The following is an 18,887-nucleotide window of genomic DNA, read 5'->3' on the forward strand; positions in this document are numbered from 1 at the left end:
TCCAGTCTAAGGGTGACAGCTGACTCTCTAGGCTGCTCCAAGGAAATCATTCGACCTAAGTAATTTTTAAGTTTTATGTCTCAATTTCTCAATATTTAAGAAAATTTTTTCCAAGTTGGCGTGGCCATGTATAGTGAATCATGTGTCCAAAGGGGACAGGATATATTGTATCACCTTCACAGGATGTTCTACAACACCCGAGAATGTCAAAAAAACAGTGTTGAGTGGATGGCACATGATAAATGGTATGTATTCACCGGCAGAGGAATTGAAGGACATTAAAACCCAAGCCTTGCTGAAATGGCAAAGTGGGGGGTCTATTCCTGCTTTAGTCAATGAGCAGCAGAATACTGGAAAGTGACTTCACTGTAAAAAAAAAAAAAATCTTAAGCTATTTTTTGGATTTAGAGTTTGAGGGTGAATACTCTTAAATCAGACTACTAAAATCCAAACTAAGTACATTTCCCTAAAATTGGTCTAAAGGTTGATTTAATGCTGCAACTACTGAGAAGAGAAGAAGAGGGGACAAAGGGTTTTCAGAGAGGAGCTACACAAACAATGATTAAGGATTCTGAGGATTTATACAACACAATGCACATATGAATATGGAACTGTGTACTTTATAAACGGAGATTAGACCTTCTCTTAAACTCTCCATAGATACGACCCAGCAATTGCACTGTTGGGGATTTACCCCAAAGATACAGATGCAATGAAATGCCGGGACACCTGCACCCCAATGTTTATAGCAGCAATGTCCACAATAGCCAAACTATTGAAGGAGCCTCAGTGTCCATCGAAAGATGAATGGATAAAGAAGATGTGATTTATATACAATCTTTTGTATAAATCAATCATTTATATACAATGATTCCATATACAATGGAATATTACTCAGCCATTAGAAATGACAAATACCCACCATTTGCTTCAATGTGGATGGAACTGGAGGGTATTATGCTGAGTGAAATGAGTCAATCGGAGAAGGACAAAACATTATATGTTCTCATTCACTTGGGGAATATAAATAATAGTGAAAGGGAATAGAAGGGAAGGGAGAAGAAATGGGTAGGAAATATCAGAAAGGGAGACAGAACATAAAGACTCCTAACTCTGGGAAACGAACTAGGGGTGGTGGAAGGGGAGGAGGGCGGGGGGTGGGGGTGAATGGGTGACAGGCACTGAGGGGGGCACTTGACGGGCTGAGCACTGGGTGTTATTCTATATGTTGGCAAATTGAACACCAATAAAAAATAAATTTATTATTAAAAAAAACTCTCCATAGAAACTGATCACATGCTTCTATCTCCAAAGTGCTTAAAACATGCCCATAATTAATAAATTCTTTAAATACCTGAACTGTAATTTGGGAGTGAATATGAAATACAGACATTTTTAGACATCAAGTGCTAGTTTACTAGTGGGCCCTCATGAAAGGAAATTCTAAGATAAAAGAAGGAATAGAGAACAATAAAAAAAACATGTGGAAAGATCCAAACAAGATTTAAACCAGAAAATAAAAACATTAGCTAAAATGATGGGTAATTTGCATGGCGTATAAACAAAATTGCAAGAAAATACTGGGCAAAAATAACATGGAAACTAGAGTGGAGAGATCAGATTAAAAAAATTCTAGCCTCCATGTATTGTTCTGAAGTAGAATGGAGATATAGATGGCATTTAGGGTGCTCACCAAGAGTTCTTGTTCAAATTTAAGTGTAAAGCAGTTAGTTAAAGATTAGATATAGAACAAATAACTTTTGGGATGCCAGGGTGACTCAGTGGTTGAGCATCTGCCTTTGGCTCAGGTTGTGATCCCAGAGTCCTGGGATCGAGTTCCACAGCAGGCTCCCTGCAGGGAGCCTGGTTTTCCCTCTGCCTATGTCTCTATCTCTCATGAATAAATAAATAAAATCTTAAAAAAAAAAAGAACAAATAACTTCAAATTATTCAAGAAAAGGAGGGGATGGAAGAAAACTCAATTCTATAAGTGACGGTAAAAAAATTAAAAATGTGTATAGGAAAGGCATATTTATTAGAACAAAATAAATTGATATAGCAAACCCAAAATATATCATTACTAAATAGGAAAAGAATGAACTTACCTATTATTTTTTTAACTTACCTATTAATAATAGAGCTTCAAAATTAGATATTTTTCAAATGTTGCCGTGAGTCATTTACAAGCAAAACACCTAAAATATAAGTACACAGAAAAGTTGAAAATGACAGTGTGTGTATTTATATTTATATGTGTGTTTAAAAAAGCTTTGCTAAAGCAATGAGGGTCATTGCATAGAGATAAAATGTTAAATTTGGCAGGAAGATTTAATAATTCTAATCCTCTGCATACTTAATAACATAACCTCAAAATATATAAAGCAAAAATTTACAGAATTACAAGAAGATTCATAAATTCACAATCACAATGAAAGATGCTTCATTTTATAATTTGTAGGTCAAGCCTGCAAAATTTAGTAAGAATAGAGAACATTCGAATGATACATCGAGCAATTCTGCTCTAACGGGCCAATTGAAACCCAACAATGAACAATTAGAGTACATAATTTGACTTTCAAACACAAATTATGTATTTGCAAAGCAAGTGTCAACAAATAGTAAGGTATCTACATCATGTAGTCAACATTTTTTATCACCATGATGTTAAAACACAGTAACAAAAAAAAAGTTTTAAAATGCTCACATATTTGGAAATTGAGGGGGAAACTTCTAAATGGTTAATAGCTCAAAGAGAAAATAAAAGTTTAAATTAAAAAACATTTAGGAATAAACAATAGTGAAAATACTACATAATAACACAGAATGGTGCTAATGTGGTATTTTGAAATAATAGTATTTAATACTTAGCTTGGAAAAGAAACAAGTCTGAAGACTTTTCAGTGGCTCATGCAACACAAATGCTAGACAATGCACAATGATAGTACCTAGGATTGCGTGATACTGCTGAAACGACAGACAAAGAAATAGGATGGAGTAGAGAGCCCAGAAATAGATGAATACATGTATAAAAACTAAATATGTGCTTAGAAGTCAATGAAGGAAAGGATGGACACTCTATAAATGGTAATAAAAGAACTCCAGATGCACCAAAGTCTGAAAAATGCAAAATTACAAATTTTAGAAGAAATTTAATAATATTTTTATGGCTAAAAAAATATTTTTTATGGCTTACAAGTAAGGAAAAATCTCTTAAATGCAAAACCAAAAGCACAAATCATGAAGAAAGTATTGATATATTCAGTACATTAAAATTAGGAACTTTTGTTCATTAGAAGATACCATAAATAAAGTGAAATGTGAAACTGTGCCAGGAAAATTGATATTTGCAAGCCCATAACTAACAAAGGACTGGTACCAGAATATATGAAGAATTCCTACAAATCAATAAGAATAAACTAAGCAATTAAGAAACCAGGGGAAATTTATAAACTGGCAATTCATAGAAAACTAAATCCAAAAGGCAAGTAAACACACAAAAAAGATGCTCAATCTTACAAGTCATCCGGGAAATAGAAATTTAAAACAATAAAAAGATACTGCTCTGGTCTGAATGTTTGTATCTCTCCAGTATTCCTGTGTTGAAATCTAACCCCTAAGGTGATGGTATTTGGAGGAGAGGCCTTTGGGTGGATTACTGGGTCATGAGGGCTGGGATTAGTACCCTTATAAAAGAGGCCCCCCCTCTCCACTGAGCTCTGGAGCCCCTTATGCCAGTGAAAATAGGAAGAGACAGCAGCCCAGAAGACCTTCACTCGAAGGTCTGATCTCAGACTGCCAGCTCCAGAACTGTGGGAAATAAACTTCCATTGTTTGTAAAGTGCCCCATTTGTGATATTTTATTATAGCAACTCGAAGAGACCAAAAGAGGTGCCACTTCGCATACATCAAAACTAAAAACGTTTTAAAAGTGTAATAGTACCATGTACTGGTGAAAATGAAAAGCAATGGGAATATTCATACTGAAAGTGGGAATATAATTGGTATAACTACTTTAGAAAGCATTAAGTAGAAGCCATGAAAACAATATATGCATATTTTCCACAATCTAGTGTAGTTTCCCAGGGCTGCCATAGGAAAGTGCCATGAACTGGAGAGCTTCAAACAACAGAAATTTATTCTCTCACAATTCTGGAGCTTAGAAGTCAGAAACTGAGAGGTCAGTAGGGCCATGCGCTCTCTCTCTCTCTCTCTGAAGCTTCTAGGGGAAGATCCTCTCTTGCACCTCCAGGTTTCCAGTAGGCTGGAGTTTTCCTTGCCTTGTGGCAGCAAACTCGAATGTCACCACTGTCTTTGCATGGACTTCTCCCTGTGTCTCCACATCTTCACATGGCCATCTTCATGTCCAATTGGATTAGGAGCCTACTCTACTCCAGTACGACCTCATCATAACTGAACTAATTATATCTGCAAGCACTTTATTTCCAAGTAAGGTCGCATTCTGAGAACTGGAAGTTAGGAGGACTTCTTGGGCAGGAACACAATTCTACCCATAATGTCTAGCCATATTTGTTGGTTATATATTTAAAAAACATATATGTGTGTGTATATATATGTATATATCTCCCTCTCTCTCATGAATAAATAAATAAAAACTTTTTAAAGAAAAAAAAAGAAATAAAAGAGAAGCTTGGAAATACCAACCAAATGGAAGGAATAGAATACATCTTTAAAAAGTGGGCAAATTAATGGACAAATTAATCCACAAATATAGGTAGCTGCAGAGAGAAATTGCAAACTGCAAAATGGATTCCAATAATTACTCAAAATTCCAGCCAGAGAGATGATGAGATTAAAAAATATAAAAGGAATGTCAACATACAGGGAAGAAAGAGGGAGAATCCAATATAATTGGAATTCTAGAAGACAAAAGAGAGAAAAAGGAAAAGATATTGTAAATACAATTTCTGAAAATATTTCAGAATTGTTGAGAGTTGTCAAGTCTCCAGTACAGAAATTCTAATAAATGCAAAAATGGGTAAATATTTCTAGAAATCCACATCAAAATACATCAAAGGGAAATCTGAGAACGTTGTGGAAAAAGAGATCTCAAAAGCAACCAGACAAGGAGCGGTTTGATGATGACTTTTCTATAGCAACAGCAAGAGCCAGAGCACAAAATGCTGAAGAAAAGAAATGTCAAGCTCTAGTTCTATGCCCAGCAAAAATGTCTTTCAAGAAAGAAAATAAAATAAAGTCATTTTCAGACCCAAAAAAGGGAAAAAAGTCTGATCACCAAAATCACTCCTGTTAACAGAAATTATAAAGGAATAGGGAAATAATCCCAGATGGAAATTTACAGTTGCAAGAAGAAATGGTGTGGTATGATAGGTAGAATAATGACCTAAAGAAGTCACATCCCAATCCTTGGGATCTGTGAATATATTACCTAACGTGGCAAAGGAAAATTACAGTAGCAGATAGAATTCAGTTTGCCATTCAGCTGACCTTAAAATAAGGAGGATGTCCTGGATTATTGAAGTGGACCCAGTTTAATCACAGTGGTCCTTAAATGTGGAACAGGGAGGCAGAAGAGGAAGTTGGAGAGATGGCAGCTTGAGAGAGACTTGGCCCAACATACTGACTGTGAAGATGGAGGAAGAGAGTCCAGAGCCAAGGAACGTGGGCACCTTGTAGAAGCTGGAAAAAGCATGAAGAAATGGATCCTGCTTAGAACTTCCAGAAAGGAATGCAGCTCTGCCAACACCTTGATCTGGACCCCAGTGAGACACACAGAACTAGACCAGAGAACTGCAAGATAATAAATTTGGGCTGTTTAAGCTACTAAGTTTGTAGTGGCAATGGGAAACTAATGCAGATGGGGAGCAAGGGTATTAGTACATACCTGTGCAAGCATAACAAGGGTTACAGTATAAAATAACAAGAGCAATGCCAAATTTGAAGGAAACGGGATAGAATTTAAATATTGAACCATAATAGCATACATATTATAGAGAATATATTAGTCAGAGTCCTGTCAGGACATTAGAAAGATCACAGTGATTTGAACACAGAAAATTTAATATAAAGAATTATTAATAGCGACTGAAGTAATATGGAATTAGCTAGTGAGAATGAAAGGGATTTATAAATAAGACAAGAATGGTAGATATAAGGAACAACCACTATGTTTTGGGTGGGTTAGAGTACCCAAGGAAGAGTCCTCCACACTTCCCCCAGAACTGAGATCCAAACGTCTCTGGAAAAGGCAAAGCTTGGCTCACTGGACAGCAGAGAATTCACTGAGGTGCAGTGCCAGTAGGACCTGTTAGAATCTGCCCTCTGGGGTGCCACTAGAGGCTGCAATCAGGTGGGCATCAAGCCTCAGAATTTGAGAGGTGCTAGAGGAAGCTGCTGGCTGCTGCTGGAAAGAGCCACCAGAAAGGCTACTCTCTATGGAAAGGTAGTTTACTTCTCCAAGCAGGTAGGGTCAGCAGTTCCAGGCCAGCTGTGTAGAAACAGGGCACGTAGAAAGATCACTAGAAATTGTCATAATTCATTAAGTGTGTGTGATGAAATAGCAGTGTGAGCACTGAAAGAGTAAACACAGAAGATGTAACTGCCAAGCAAGTATCCTGAAAAATAAAATTAGAAGAAAAACAATACTAGCAACAGCAACTCGATCAATTCAAAGAAGACAAAAGAAGAGTAAGGCGGAACAGAAACAGAAACAGTGGAACAAATAGCACATAATTAGCACTCAGACATAAGCACGACTTTTTAAAAATGTAAACTCTTCAGTTAATAACTCTTCAGTTAAGAGACATGGATTGCCTGATTAGAAAATAAATCTTACTATATATGTCAACTTCAAGAGATGTAATTAAACATATTGTCTGAAACAGAGGGACTTAGTAAGATGAAATTCAAAGGATGTATAAAGAGAGATGAAGCAAATACTAACCCAAAGAACACAAGTAGTTCTATTAACATCTGCCAAAGCAGGCTTTAAGGTAAGAAGGTTCACTACTTCAATATCAAATATTCAATTCACAAAGAAGATAAAACAGCTCTAAACTTCTGGTTTCTTAATAACAGAGCCTCAAAATCCATATGGTAAAATGTTGAAAGAACTAAGGGAAAAACAGAAATTGTACTGTTCAGAGTAGGGAACTTTGCCAGACCTCTTTCAGTAACTTCTTTTAGACATTAATAAGGTAAAAAAAAAAAAAAAAAAAAGTAAAGGGATAGAAGACATACAGGAAAATAATTGAGGTGAATAAAAAGGGCATTAAAGCACATCATACCCAACCAATGGAGAATATGTGTTCTTTTCAAATACACAGAAACCATTTGTAGTAGTTAATATCGCTAGTCTCAATTCCATGAAAAGTGTGACCTATGCACTGTGTTCTCTGTCTACAACACAAGTTATAAACAAACAAACAAACAAAATATAAGAAGACAAAGAGCTTTAAACTTTTTATCTTTGGAAGCTTGGAGACACACTGAAAACAATCCTAAATCAAAGAAGAAAACATAGCAGAATTAAAAACCAAGCAGAAGTATTGAATAGCAGACATTTTGGGCACAGCTAAAGCAGCACTTAGAGGGAAGTTATATCCTTAGTGGTTATATTAAAAAATAAAAATATTCACATTTAATGAGCTAAGCAAAGGACACTAAAATAACTTCCAAACCAAGCAAAATAAAAGGAATAATAAAGATAAAAACAGAAAACCATTAAATAGAAAGAAAATGATGGAAAGAGGAACAATAAAGATAGAATTTGGTGTTTGAAAAATATTATTGAAATAGGAAAAACTCTTAAATAATCAATCCAGAAAAAGAGATAAAACATAAGCAATATTAAGCAATGTTAAGAATGAAAAGAAGGACAAAATTAATGTGCTAGAGACATTAAAAAGATAAGAGGATATGCTAAACAATTTATACTGATAAATTTTAAAACTGATGCAATAAATTCCTAAAAAGCTGAAAATTGTCTTCAAAATGTCAATGTTCTGAAAGATATTTCAAACAGGCTTGGGACTAAGTCTAGCAAGAAGGAAACTAAAGAAAAATGGAGAATGCAACATAGGATTATTTTCTTGGAGCCTAGATCAATTTAAAAAAATTTAAAACCTATAAATGATACTACTAGAACATTAGGGGAAATATGAATGTTATTGAATGTTAGATAAAATAATAATATCAGTGCCAAAGTGCCAAATTACCCGTGAGTAGTACTAGGAAAACACTACATAGTGAAATATTTACAGGTGACATTTTTATATCTACAGCTAACTCTTAAGTGACCCAGAAAAAAGATGTATGTGTATCTCTAGTTATGCATTGTCTGTGTGAGTGAGTGGGACAGAGAAGAGGAGACGGAGCGAGAGTTCAAGGAAGCAGGATACAGATGTGGCAAAATGTTAAAAATCAGCAGATCAAGGTTGAAGGTATATGTATGTTCATTGAGATATTCTTGAAACTTCCAGTTGGTTTGAATAATCTCAAAATAATTTTAATACAAATTAACAATATAAACATTATATACAAAAGAACTATAATAAAAACACAATTAGGAATATTAACTCAAACAATACAGGAAGTGATCCAGTAATTTAAATCTTCTCTCATAAAAAACACTAGGCTAATATTTTCATAAACTTTTAAGGAATTGATAATTCCAATCTTACATAAAATTTTCTAAATTATAAAAAAAGCAAGAATGACTCCAAATTCGTTCTGTGAGTGTACATAATCTCGATGACCAAATCTGACAAGGAGAGTCTAGAATAGAGAAAATTACAAGATAACCCCACTCATGATCTCAGACGCAAATGTTCCCCTCCTTCTGAAAACAAAATTATCAAGCTGACCTAATGGAGTATTAAAAATTGGTGCTTATTTCAGAAATTCAAGGTTCATTTAATTTTAGAAAATAGAGTAATATAATTCACCACGTTAACATATTTAAAGAAATAACTGGGATGCTAAATTAAAATATGCAGAAAGGTGTTTTTAAAATTCAATATATATTCATGATTTTTTAAAAGTCTCGTAAAACCATGAGTATAAAAACTATGGCAGAGGGCAGCCCAGGTGGCTGGGCGGTTTAGTGCCACCTTCGGCCCAGGGCCTGATCCTGGAGACCCGGGATCAAGTCCCGCATCGGGCTCCCTGCATGGAGCCTGCTTCTCCCTCTGCCTGTGTCTCTGCCTCTCTCTCTCTCATGAATAAAAAATAAAATCTTAAAAAAAAAAAAACTATGGCAGAAACTTCCACATTCTTATCAAATGAATATATGTAATTTGTATACATATCTATGTAATATATACTATACATGATATATATTAGTACATGTATTAATCTTGTGTGCTAAATGTCATATGTAATTGTGGAGCTGAAAGCTTACCCTTTTTTAACTGATAATAAGGTAAAGATGTTATTCTTTTGTTCAGTTTTGCACTGGAGGACATAGAGCATGATTTTATTTATTTTTTAAGAGTTTTTTAAAAGATTTTATTTATTTATTTATTTATTTATTATTTTATTAATTTATTCATGAGAGACACATTAGCCAAAGGCAGATGGTTTACCACTGAGCCACCCAGGTGCCCCAGTGAGCATGATTTTAAAAAATAAAGAAAGAAGAAGAAGGCATAAAGATTGGGGGAAAGAGGAAATGAACAATTATTGTTTGCAGATTATATGACTGAATGTGGAAGTAAAAAAAATCTATAGAAAAATCATTAAAGTCAATAAGAGCCTTTAGCAAGATTATTGGACACAAAAAATATGCAAAAATCATTTGCCTTTCTGTATACCAGCCACAATAATTAAAAATATTAAGAAAACTATCAAAAAATAACTAGGAATAATTACAAGAGACCTCCACAGAGAACACTATAAAACATAAGAGACATTAAATAGACTGAAATAAATTAGAGAAACCAAGTTATGAGTCTGAAAGTATTTTTATTTTAAAGAGGTGATTTCTCTCTAAAAAAAGTGTTATGTCAATTCAATGCAATCCCAATAAGAATCCAAAAAGTCGTATTTATCTGTTTATTTGGTGGGACTTTGTAACCTGATCTAAAATACATTCATAAGTATAAAGTGCCAGTAAAAACCAAGACACTCTTGCAGAACAAGGTGGTAAATTTTGTCTTACCTTGTATCAAGAATTATTATAATGTTATAGTAATTTAGATAAAAAGCTATTTGCTCAAAGACAAACAGCCCAGTGAACTAGAATAGAGTATAAGGAAACATACATGCATATATGGATAAAGAGATTTTGGATATAATGAAGACATAGTATCTTTTCAATGAATTGTGCTGGGACAATTAGATATGCATAAGGAAAAACCAATGAAATTCTGTGCCTACCTTATACCAATTCCTAGTGCATTAAAAAACCTATATGAAAGGTGAAACTATAAAGTTTTTAGAAGATAATATAGGAGAATATCTTCATGACCTAGTGGTAGAGTAGTTTAATATATATTTAATATATATATATACACACACACATACATAGATACATATGAAATACTAACCATAAAATAAAAAATTAATAAATGTGATTACATTAAATTAAAAATGTGTATTCATCTAGTATAATAAAAAGAGTGAAAATAGGAGCCACAACTGGGAGAAGATATTTGTGCTACATCTAATTGAACTAGGGTCTAGTATCCCAAATGTATGTAGGTGCTTCCTAATTTACAATGAGAATTATAGCCACCAGATTGTACAAAATTAAAAAGCCTACTCTTATCAAACATTAATGACAACCTGGAACAATGGGAATTATATTACTAATGGGGGTGTAAGTTTCTGCAATTCTTTGACAAACTGTTTTACATAGCCAAATTTAAGATATACATCCAGTGACCAATAAGTACTACTGTAGATATTTACCTTGGAGAAAGTGCACACATGGACCAGAAGACATGTATAAGAGTGCTTATTGCCACACTGTTTGGGATAGCTCCCAACTGTAAACAGCCCAAATGTTAATCCACAGTAGAAGGGATAAGTAAATTGTGACATCTTCACTCAATGGAATACAACAAAACAACCAAAATGAACATACTACTCCTATACACTCAAAAACAAAGCCATGAATACACCATGCATACAACCCAAAAACATAATGTTGAGCAAGAGAAGCCAGACACAAAAGACTGGCTAGTTAGGATATTATTCCATTCATATAAAATCTCAAACCTAGGCAAAAAGAAATTGTATTTCTTATGGGTGGATTCATATATGGTAAATCTATAAAGCAAAGCACAGGAATGATTATGACAAAAGCCAGGAGGGGCTTCCTATGGAGCTGTAAGACCCTGGAGGGCAGGAACCAGGTATTTTTATGTTTGTCCAAAACATCTAGTGCAGACCAGACAAACAGTTGGCACTCAAGAAATGTTTATTAGTTAGATGCTACAGTGTCTACAATATACGTTATTAAAAGTTAATTGTTAAACATTTTGTGGCCTAAACTTCTCTCCATCTCAGGCCACAGGTTCCAGCAACACAATCACAAAACATCCCCTGCTGTTCATGACTCTTCATGCAATGTTTGCAGAGAGCTCTTGCAGACAACACTTTTATTTTAGGCAATGGACACTAAAAGGAAGGAAGGAGGGAGGGAGGGAGGGAGGGGGGAAGGAAGGAAGGAAGGAAGGAAGGAAGGAAGGAAGGAAGGAAGGAAGGAAGGAAGGAAGGAAGGGAAGGGAGGGAGGGAAGGGAGGGAGGGAGGGAGGGAGGGAGGGAGGGAGGGAGGGAGGGAGAGAAGGGAGGGAGGGAGGGAGGAAGGAAGGGAGAAAAAAGGAAAATACCAGACCCCCCCAGAACTTCCCCACAAGGATCTCACATCATGATAGGGAGGCACGAAAAGAGACAATGACAGAAGAGGGTAGGTCATTAAAACATTGCTAATGATTAAGTATGTTACATCTCCTGCGAAAATGAATTGCTTTTAATAGGACATTCAATCCTCCAGCCAGCACACACCAAAGGAGGTTGGAGGGAGAAATTCTGGCCAGCAAGGAGGGAAGGGAAAAGAGATTTGAAAATAACCCAAATCTTACCACTTCTACTTACCTCTAGTGGTTGCTGGTTACTTCTAGAAGAAAACATGCTGAGCTCACCACCACCCCCCCTCCCCACTCCCATCATGTTCCTTAGCATACACAGGAGAGGCTGGGAAACTTGTGCTGGATTTTGACAATGAGGATGAGGGCCAGGAAACCTGAGAAAGGTAGTGAAGGGCATCACTCATGGAAGAAGGTGGTCATCTGGTAAGATGTTCTATCTTGGAAGGAAGCCAGAGGAGCCTGGAATCCAGGGATTGAGACATGCTGGCCAGAGCGGTAGGTGGAGCTGGCCTCTGGCTCAAGGAGGTGGTCCAGGGGGCCTCCCAGAGTGGCCCTAGATGGACTAGTGGACTGAGCTGTCAGTTATCACATGTTTATTTCTCTAGCACTTGTAGTGGAGTCTCGGTTAAATATTCCTGCCTGTGCCAGCTGCTGCCCACAGGGAAATAAGCGAAGAGCTGCAAGTCTCTAGGATCAGAAGAGGAGTGGAGCTGCCTGAGGCCGCTGTGGTGATGCAGCCTGAACTGGCCAGGAGTGTCCCAGGAGAAGCTGCCCAGGGGAAGACAGGACTCAGGGCTGCTGAGCCCAACTCCCTCCTGCAGCTCTCCTCCCAGCATCTCAGCCCCCTGCCCACGTGACAGGCCCCTTTGGTTTCACTAAGGGCATCAGCAGGTCTCACTTTGCCTGGGCTAGCGCAGGGTGGCAGAGGGATTCTGTTTCTCCCTAGGAGACTGCATTTCCCCAGGAAGCATTAGGACGTTGGACAAGTTGTGCAGTGGATGATCACAAAGCAGGACAGATGGGGGCTTGCAAAATCTCTTTTCCAAATATATCTCAAAGGGTTTTTGAGACAACTGTCAGTGGCTCCATAGGACATGGGGTGCCTGGTGGAGACACAGGGTGAGAATGGCCTAAAAAGCCAACCTTTCTCTGAGGCCTAATTTGTCACTCTCGGGTCGGGGAGCAAGTAGGGGCATGTTCCCGATTTAGTCTCTGTCTTGTCCCGTTCTGAGGGAGAGATATCCCAAGGCCAGCAGACCGGGCTGCTCTGTTTTCACAGCTGTGCACTGGTTGCTGTTACCAGTTCATGGAAGAGAGACCTCCAGCATAGACAGGACTCCCAGAAGAACAGAGAGTGAGCTAAGTTCCCAAAAGAGTTTTTAGAGGCAACAACAAATAAACAACTCGGATGTGAAACCTGAGGACAGGGTCTTCTGTTAGCAGAGGCTGACTTAGAAGAGCAACCTCACTTCCAGACTCCAGGGGCTAATGTCCTGGAATCAAGCTCAATGTGTAATCAAGGCTATGAAAAAAGGAGATCATCTTTGCCTGCCAGTTTTAATTACATTGTGGGGAAATAATGATTAACTAGAGCCCAAGACAGATAGCTTCTTAAAATACCAAGGAGAGCAGCCACATGCTATTTGAAAGTATATTGCTGCCATCACAGCAGAAAACAAAGGCATGTCAGATGTGGCTTCCTGTCTACAGATCCCAGATCTCCAGTCAGGTTTCCAATCCAAGAAATAACAGGGAGGCGCTGAGATTCCAGCTCCAAATTATTCCTGCAAGCACTGCCTCTCCAACTTATCCAATTACAAAGTGGAGTTTTAGGAAAATGAATGCTCGTACAAATCTGGAAATATCCAAAGTGGCACATTGTTTTGAGACATGTCATTACAGTTCTGCTTAAACCCCGGGTTTATTTCTGCTTGGGACATTTGCACAGGCAAGAGTAGATGAGTCAGGGGCAAGTGGAAGGCTCTCAGGGCTGTGTTGAGGAGAAGAGAGTGCGGTAGAATGGAGTGGGTGTTGAGAAAGTCCACAAATCCACTTGATTTAACTCTTTACGCATCACCTCTACAGTTGGTAAGAAAACTCCAAATCTTCCACTTATCCAAAGACTGGAGAGGAAAGCATGCATCCATGGAGGAGAAACACACTTGAAAGAACCAAAGAATTTTCATGTCTAATAAAAATAAAATTGGACTGCCACTGAGGGAAATGGAAATGGACTTCTGAAAAGAGATGAATTTGGTGGTTTCCGACCCATGGAGTGTAGTCCAATAGCTCTCATGGAATAGGGCATGTATCCTGAAGAAACTGGTAACAAAAAAAGATAAGGGGGTTATGGACAAGCTGTGCTCCTGTGATTTGGACCAGAGATTTCCAAATTAAACTGGTTAGATATTGGCCATGCTGGAGGAAGTGCGGGATTTAGCCATTTCCACCCAAGCCCTCGGTGGTAGGCAGTTTGGAATCCACCCTGTGCCTCTGTCCTCAGATTGTGATGTGCTTTGCAGACCACCGATGCCTCCTGGCCTGGTCTGGGAGAGCACCCTTTGCCAATCTCTAGGCTCTCCGCCCACCCAACTGTGGAGCCCTGCCTAGCCTGTGACCAGTGCATTCTCTGTGCCATTTGGCAGCTTAAAAACAAGTAGAGTATACAAATGGCCCGTGTGGGCAGCTGGCCTCTTCCTCTTCCTAACAAAGAGGTTATGGCAAAAGCTATTCGAGTTTCTCTCCAAATGAAGCTAAAGATGACATGTAAATCTTTCTGCTTGTTGGAAGGTTGCTGCTTTTCGAAAGAAATTCAAAATTAAAGATTCTGCAGTATAAATGTGTGTTACAGAAAGTAGTAAGATGACCATTGATTGGATGTCGAAGAAAGAATCACATCTCAGATATTGCAGAGCCTCGTATACACAAAACTCCCAGAGAATTTTGAGAATTCCCCACAAAGTTAATCCCCCCACAAAGTTAATCCCTTCAGCCTTAAAATACTCACCATGCATACTGCATACACACAAACTATTTTTTCTAGGCTATGCAAACCTTATAAAAAACTGAGATTTGATTCACTGATGTAGAAATAAGCATGACTCAATCCTGCTCCGTAACAGAGTACCACATGTGAAAATGGCTTCAGTAGGAACAATAAAGGTATTATGATGATTTTTCTTATAGGTTAATCTTCTGGGTCTCACAGGGAGTTTACCCTACCTGGATGCTGGGAGGCTGAGCCAGTGGACATCGTACACAAAACCCCTTCTGAGAATGGCTGGAACATGCCTCAGCAGGCTGGACAGCAAATCACAGGTTTCTGCTTGCAGGATGGTTTTCAATTGAATTCGGCAAGTATTTATCGAGCTCCTTGCTGTGCCCAAAGCCCAAGCTAGACTAAGCTAGGATAAAAGACAGAGAGGGAACATACTGATGGCTCCAGCCAGAGAGGAAGATGATCTAGGCTCAGAGGAGATGCTTCCGGCCTCGGCTGGGTTGGGATTTGGGACATGTCAGGCTGGAGAATGTGCTTCCAGCATATTCATCCAGAGTCTGCCCATGGCAAGTTACATTAGAAGCCCTTCAAGGGAGGCAACATGGAAAGAGAGGGCATTTCAAGACCCCCATCTCGAGACAGAGGGTGGGGGTGAGGTGAGTCATGGCTGGACACGAACTGAGGGGGAGTCAGGTTGGTAGCCCAGGAGTAAGAGGGGGGCCATAAATGCAATCAGTTATGTGGTGTCAAAGGCCATGCAGGGAAGACCCTGAGTCTGACCTCTCCCCTGTATTTTATTTCCAGAAGGCAGTTGCCCCACAGTGATAATTCCAATCCCAGTTTGGGATCCCAGCCCTCCTCATTGCAATAGTGGAGCACTTCATTTCTAACCAAGAATGCAAGCTCCAGAGTAGATATGCTTGGGATTAAATTCTGGCTCTGATACTTAAACTTCTAAACCTCCATTTCCCCACCCATAAAGGGGGTAATAGTAACAATACCTCCCTGACAGGGGTAATGTGGAGGCTGATGAGATCATTTCAGCACAAGGGCAGGCAGACAGGAAGCATTCCATACATGTTGCCATTGCATTCATTTCTCAGCGAATATAAATTAAGTGCCCATTAAGACTGTGTCAAGCCTATGCCCTGGGCCTCACAGAAATAAACCCAACAGAGTCACCATCCTATGTGAATGTATAAAGAGATGAATGAAGAGAAAACAGTTATACCACAGGCGGCAAATGCTATGAGAAAGGGAGCCAAGAGGCTGTTGGAACATGAAGGAAGTTCCCTCTATCCAGCCTGGGGAAGGGTGAAGCTTCTTGGAAGGTTTGATACCTGATTTGCCTTGAAAGGGGAATAGTAACTAACTTGGTGTAAGGGAGTATGGGAAATCAGAAGGGCATCTCAGAAAGGGGATCCAGCATGAGCAAAAGTAGGAAGGTTGTAAACAAGCAAAGCAGTGTTTGGAGAGAAAAGATAATTTGCCCAGGGTTGCAGGAACATTCTGCACAGAGCAGAGGGTGTAAGAGCCAGGCAGAGGCAAAGTTTTACAAGAGACACTAAGTGACTTGGATGCTCTCCTAGGGGTGGGGGTGGGGGAAGTAGGGAGTCAGGAGAGGGACCTGCATTCCAGAAGGGTCCCACTGGCATTATTGACTAGCTCCCAACAGAGAGAGAGAGAGAGAGAGAGAGAGAGAGAGAGAGAGAGAGCCTAAGAAGACCTAATAACCAGGAGTTCTTGGCAGTAATCCAGGGCAGAGATAACAGGGGCTAGACTGAGGGCAGTAGAATCTAGAAAGATTTAGGAAGTAAAATTGTTGCATGTAAACTGTGAAGGGAGAAATCCAGGTCAGGCTTCTAACATGGGAAGCTGAATGATGGTGGCACCAGTGTCCAAAGCAGAGCAAGCAGGAGAAAGGCAGGTTGGGACAGGAAGGTAAGGAGCTTGGGTCTGAGGCAAGTTGAATTGGGCTGGCTCAAAGGGCCCAAGGTGAGACAGTAAGGAAGGGAGGGTGACATTGGTGATGGGGCTAAAGCAGGTGTCTGGGAGACAGCACCCGAGCAGGAAGGGCTGAAGCCTGCTCCTGTCAGGGCTCCTGCAGCATACCTCGCCCTCTACCAGGCTGTACAGGCCCCAAGTATAGCTGTTTGCAGCAATGAGAAGGTGTCATGACTCTTCATGACTCATCTTCTCTTGCAGATGATCCTGGTGCCATGAAAACAACTTCTTCACTGGTGCTCTCGTCTCCTGCCTCTCTGCCCTCAAATGCTTCCCCCTCCCCTCTGCTCTTTCTAAAGGACTACATAAACCACCACTTACTTCCTTGTTTGGTCTTGCATGGTTCCCCACTGGCTTCACAAATCCAGCAAATCTCTTCAGCATGGTGGTTTGATAACTTTCTACTCATATAGTATCTACATGGTTTTCAAACAACTAAACAGAGAAAAGAATAAGTGTAATTAGCTACCTGGATATTTTAGAACAGATAGAGATGGTCTCAGCACCCTTCAGGATCTTTAGCCCATCCATTCTATCAGGTAATACCTTGGCCCCAAATATTGCCAACTTCTAGCTTGTCCTAGAATTTCAGAAATGGCAGGGCACTTAACACTGAAGATTTCCCCACCTCCTGCAAGGCCTTCATGTATAGTTCCTATTGCCACTTCTCAACTATCCTTCCTTTCCACGCCTACTGCCTTTCTTTAGGGAAATACATATTAAAGCATGTCTCTGGTGCTATCCTTTCTCATGTCAGACTCCTACATGTGCTGTACCTCTTTTCCTCTATCCCCAAAGCCTTTCATCTCCCCTCCCTTTGATTTTTGCCAGACTAATTACACAGAGACTCAGCATGGAGTAGGCACCCAGAATAGACAAGTTAATTTCTCTAAAAACCCATGACTAAGTTTGTTTCCCCTTCACGAGCTTCATCTAGATGCCAGACAACTGCTCAACCCTTGCCTCCTCCAAAGAGTCAGCGAGGTCTGCAGTAGCATCGGTTTCTAACCATGAGGACTCATTAACACACCAAGGGGAAGCCACTGTAGGAAGGATCGTTTGCTATCTTGTGGCAGGAACATGATTATAAACTGGAGCAAGTGGCCTTTGGGGAGTGGCACCATTTAATTGTTATCTCTTGCCTTCTCCATTATTCTAAGAAGCTGAGGTAGAAAATGAATATGAAACAGTTATGTCATTCCCCAAAGTAATAACTTTCCTTTTAGACAGTGTCTACATGGTTTTTAAACAACTGAATGGAAAAGTAGAAAGTGAGTCCATTGCTCAGCTGTTTTATTTTTATTTATTTATTTATTTATTTATTTATTTATTTATTTATTTATTTGCTCAGCTGTTTTAGACCAGGTAAGGATGGTCTCAGAATCCCCCAGCATCTTCAGCCCTTCCATCCTGGTGTGTGACACCCAAGCCCCACATAGCCCAACTTACCAGGGAGCCTTCGCTTGCATTTTAGGACTAGAAAATAATCTCAGAGGCCATATAATCTCACAGTGTCATTACAAATATTAAGGGAATGAAATCTCAGGCCCACTTATAAGTCTAGATGTACTGCATCCAATTAACTGCACACCTAAAACTTCAGGGAACAGGAAAAATTTCCAAGAAGGTCAAAGCACTAAAAATGCTCCATTCGGAGCATGAGGTCTCTCCTCTAGGAGCTGATGAGGAAAGAGATCATTTAAATGGGAACAAACAGATAATTAAATGGGAAATCATAAGGAGAAGTACTGGAATCTGTGTAAGCACTGGTGGGAGGGGGCAGTTAACCCAGAAGGGGGAAAGCAGTGCCAGCCTCTTATAGGAAAAACTGGACTGAGACCTCAGATACGAGTTAGTGAGGTAAAGTGGGGGAGCAGTACAGTGATGTAGACAAGAGAAACTGCATGTACAAAAGCCTTAAGGTGAGAACTCAGGGCAAATTTTGTAGATGAAAAGTGGTTCAGAAACATTGAGCCTTGGATTTCGAGATCGGGTAGGGAATAATGATGGGGAAGCTGGACAAAGAAGCCAAG

General features: G+C 39.1%; 1 long non-coding RNA gene across 1 annotated transcript in view; it reads right to left on the bottom strand.

Moving 5' to 3' along the window:
• Positions 1-2,120: 2,120 nt before the first annotated feature.
• Positions 2,121-18,887, bottom strand: part of LOC144293809 (uncharacterized) — a 52,846-nt gene continuing 36,079 nt past the window's right edge. Inside the window, exons 2-4 of the long non-coding RNA XR_013361128.1 lie at positions 17,176-17,289; positions 15,075-15,256; positions 2,121-2,195 (exon numbers count right to left, since the gene is read on the bottom strand). This is a non-coding gene — a long non-coding RNA (uncharacterized LOC144293809). The remainder of the gene's footprint in view (positions 2,196-15,074; positions 15,257-17,175; positions 17,290-18,887) is intronic.

This window comes from Canis aureus, chromosome 22 (genome assembly GCF_053574225.1).
Source record: "Canis aureus isolate CA01 chromosome 22, VMU_Caureus_v.1.0, whole genome shotgun sequence".
Lineage (NCBI taxonomy): Eukaryota > Metazoa > Chordata > Mammalia > Carnivora > Canidae > Canis > Canis aureus.